Source organism: Phaethon lepturus, unplaced genomic scaffold (genome assembly GCF_000687285.1).
Source record: "Phaethon lepturus isolate BGI_N335 unplaced genomic scaffold, ASM68728v1 scaffold29009, whole genome shotgun sequence".
NCBI classification, from domain to species: domain Eukaryota; kingdom Metazoa; phylum Chordata; class Aves; order Phaethontiformes; family Phaethontidae; genus Phaethon; species Phaethon lepturus.
In genome coordinates, this window is record NW_010563267.1 from 7,653 (window position 1) to 12,137 (window position 4,485).

A 4,485-nucleotide genomic window follows, 5' to 3' on the forward strand; every position below is an offset into this window, starting at 1 on the left:
TTTTTGATTTTCACCTATCATCTAAAAGTGGTTTTACAGATAAAATGTATTTTTGTACCAGGTTACAGGAAGGGTTGGTGTTTTGAAACATCAACTGCATAACTGTGCTTGGCTGAGATACGATTGTTTTCTTTCTAATTGTTTTTAATATTCATTTAATTTCTGCTAGAAAATTGACATTTACTTCTGTCTTTCTTTTTCTTCTTCAGAGTAAAAGATGCTGGCTGCCAGTAGTAGAACAGATATTATTCTGTGGAACATATCTCTGTAAATCTTCCCTAAAATTACCCGAAGGCATATATTCCACCTGTGATGGACCCTCGGAATACTGCTATGTTAGGCTTGGGTTCTGATTCTGAAGGGTTTTCTGGGAAAAGCCCCTCTGTAGTAAACATTGGCACGTTGGTGGGAAAAGGAGAAGTAGAGCTAGAAAGTTGCACCAGGGAAGACGACGACAGTAAGAAGAAGAATCGTGAGGGGAACAGTACTGAGAATGGGAAGAATGAGGCTCTGACTGATGCACAGCAACAGTTTTCAGTGAAAGAAACGAACTTTTCAGAGGGAAACTTGAAACTGAAGATAGGTCTTCAAGCAAAGCGGACGAAAAAGCCTCCCAAGAATCTTGAGAATTATGTGTGCCGGCCTGCTATAAAAACCAGCATCAAGCAACCAAGAAGGACACTGAAGAGTGGGAAGATGACAGATGAGAAGAACGAGCACTGTCCTTCAAAACAAGTGAGTACCGTGTTTATTAAGTGTTTTGCAAGTCATCGTAAATTTAAACTGTATTTAAAAGTTTCTGGCATCTCTGCATGATCATGTTCTACTGTTTTTCCATGTAACCTCTGATACTGAAGATTCTGAAGTTAGAAATGGTTTGATTTCATTTCCATTGATGGGAAAAAATGCTTTTGCTCTTTCATAGCTTGCCAACATTGTTTTTTTAACAGTAGTGAAAGATAATTCCCATGTTAACTTGAAGTGAACGTCATAGGTAAATTTCTGAAAAATAATAGTGTAATTTTTAGTCTTTTATTTAGAAGAAAGTGGAGGGTCTTGTCTATTTAAATGTGACTGTGTATTTGCTGTGCTTGTCTCTAGCATTTGGATTTTTTTTTCTTATCTGTTAGAACCACGGTTTTTGCTGTTGTCTTAACTGACACTCTGCAATGAACATGTCAAGCAGTCTCTGAAAAATAAAAAATACTTTTCCAGATGTGTTAGAAAACAGCCCAGTGATAAACTGCATATAAATGCAGTGGCATGAGAGATGTGCCAGGTATTTTCCAAATGTAAGGAGATAGCCCTGCCTTGAGGATGTCTTGCTTTTATGATCTGCATGATGTAACAAGCAAAAGCAGCAATAACAGATAGGGAAAATAGGATAAATGGCAGGAATTATAAATGTAGGTGCACAGATGCTAAATTTTAGAAGTGTTTTGTTAAAGCATGCTTTTTTTCCCCCCAATATACATAAAAGTTTTGCTAACTAATAATAGAATATACCCTCTGTAATATCTCTCCTTTTAGTACATACCTACTGATTTAAACTGAAGTTTTTCCCTACACTCCTGTTTTTCTTGCACCTGTGTGTGATTCCTTATGAGTGCATGTTTATCTCCCAGTTTCCTTGCGCATCCCTTATGTAGCCTTGTTCAACTTTGCAACGCCCCGCAATTCAGCAAGAGAATTCAAGTCCCTGGAAGTTAGAGTCCTTCCTTTGCAGGTATTGGCTGTTCCTGGGACTCCTGTTTCAAAGGCTCCCAAGGCTGAAGGTTTTTCATTTCTCTAGCCCGTGTCCTAGTCATAAGACTACCTGCATAAATCTGTTCTGGCATGTCTCATAAGGTAGACCCTACCCAAAGGGAAGAAAAATTCCGTTATCTTAACTTTTTTCTTTCCCCTGGCATACCCAGACTTAAGTTTTCCTTGAGGAAGAGGATCTTCATGGAGGAATAATAAATTATGCCCTGAAAGAATGTGTGCTGTATGTTACCTGTAATGACTAAAATAACTTTTTCCAGACTCTACCATGCAACTGTATTGGTCTTTTTTTTTCTCCATTATAAACAGAAAGAGATTTTTCATCAGCCTATCAAACAAGAAATTATCAAGTCATGCATTACATAACTTAAAACTTTGGCTATGCCCTTTATTTTACATTCCTCCATTTCAGAACAAGCTTATTATTTCTAATGATTATTTCTAATTATTTCTCTAACTTCATAAAAAATTTTGGAAGACTAGATCACAATTTGTCATTATACTGATGACTTTTTTTTTTTTTTTTTTTTTAAACAAGACTACATTGTGATGAGTTGAGCATTGGACCAATCTGGAATATCCAGTCATCGATCTCTCTTGATGTCTGAACTGAGGTGGTACTTGCAACTGGAAATCTCTTTCTAGCAAAGAGAGCCATTAAGTATGGAAACCTTCCCATTGCATCAAGAGATCGTGCCCTGGGAAATTTTATGAGGAAGAAGAATTAGTATTTAAACTCAGATGGTGTAACCATTAATTCTTCATCCTTGACATCTTTGTTTATATAGTAGGTTTTTCTTAAAGAGATCCATCGTATTTCAATTGAAAATGAGAAAGTTGCGAAACAAATATTACTGATATTATTAAATCTTATGGATGTTATATATTATGTCATTGATACAGTATCACTTTTTACTTCCAGCTATTTTAAGTGGAGTTACTTCTGCTGCTGGTCTGGTGAACAACCTAAATGTGTAGTGTAGAGAAGTGCAGATCTGTTGCATTAAATTTGCATTACTTAAAATAGTTTCAAATCCCTGACTAATGATAATTCACTTTAGATACTCTGCTGTCTCTCTCAAATTGAGATTAAATGGTTTTCAAGTTGTTTAACTCTCTATGTTCCTTTCTGCCATTCTGGCACTTTGGATTGTTAGAATTGTTAGAAATTGTTAGACAGTTTACAGCATCCTGCTGATTTCCAGCAAGAGTAATTAAAAAGTGTCTTTCTAGAAACAAATGGTAAACATACTTCAAAACCATTGCATGTTCCCCACATGATACTTGAGGGTTTTTTTTTCATCATTGCAATGAAATAAAGCAAGTCTTAGCATGACAAATTACACTTCAGAGTCTAATATGTTTGTATTACTTATGTGCACCAGCACACAACCCCAGTGGGTGCAAGGGGCGATTAGTATCCTGCAAGCGGCAGGGTGGATTAGTATTATGAGGAGCGGCTGAGGGAACCGGGGGGTGTATAGTCTGGAGAAGAGGAGGCTGAGGGGAGACCTTATTGCTCTCTACAACTACATGAAAGGGGGTTGTGGTGAGGTGGGGGTTGGCCTCTTTTCTCAAGTAACCAGTGATAGGATGAGAGGAAATGGCCTCAAATTGCACCAGGGGAGGTTTAGATTGGATATTAGGAAAAATTTCTTCACCGAGAGGGTGGTCAAGCATTGGCACAGGCTGCCCAGGGAGGTGGTGGAGTCACCATCTCTGGAAGTGTTCACAAAAGTGCAGACGTGGCGCTTCGGGATATGGTTTAGTGGGCATGGAGGTGTTGGGTTGACAGTTGGACTTGCTAATCTTAGAGGTCTTTTCCAACCTTAATGATGCTGTGATTCTGTGAATACTTTGAGCTGTGAAACTGAACTCTCTGTACTCTTAAAGGAGGAATAAAGAATTTGAATGGAACTTTAGCACTTGAGGTATACCCAGTTAACCACTAAGACACAAAGAGAAGTAGGGGAAATCTCCTGGGAATATCAGTGTGAAAATTAAAATAGTGGAATACTTTGCACTCCCATCTATGACAGCTATGCTTCTTCCTCAAGCTTACTGCTGAAAGGACTCTTAAAATGTGGGCAGCACCTTCAGTTTTATCAGAGGGTTTATCTCCATTTTGAAAGATGTGTGGGTTAGGTGAAGTGGACAAATTGTATATTAACAATTTGTCCTCCAGAAATGTGTAGACAAAAAAGCTAATTGTCTGCTGAAGAGAAAATCATAGAACATAGAGACCTAGAAGACTAAGATTCCAAGGTGTTAAGAGGAACAAAATTAGACGTTACTGTAATAGGAAAACAGTATTCAATTTGCTTTTTGACACTGACTATGAAATTTGGATTTATTTCTTTCAGAAAAGTGTCCTGTGACAGATAGACATTACTGTATGGCTAGTGTGCCTTTGCTAAGCCTGAAAACCTGAGCCTTAGACATAAATATATATTTTGCTTCGGTTAGTTTTAGCACAAAAGCTGTATGAATGGTGTCCCCATGCATGCAAGGTAAATGTAGCCAATGACATAGCAAAGTTGCATTACTAAAGTTCTAGAAAACAGGAGAGCAAGAAGTGATTATAACAGCCTGCTGTAATTCTAAAATAGGCATGGTAAAACAGTGAAGCAAGTTGGAACATGCCCTTTTGCTCCATCTCCTTATTTCTTTGTAAAACTGCTGAGTGCAGTATTCTGTAGTTCTTTCTATTGCCCTTGGTTA

The 4,485-nt window shown here is 37.7% G+C and overlaps 1 pseudogene; it reads left to right on the forward strand.

Moving 5' to 3' along the window:
- Positions 1-312: 312 nt before the first annotated feature.
- LOC104626581 lies at positions 313-735 on the forward strand (annotated as a pseudogene).
- The last annotated feature ends 3,750 nt before the right edge of the window (positions 736-4,485 follow it).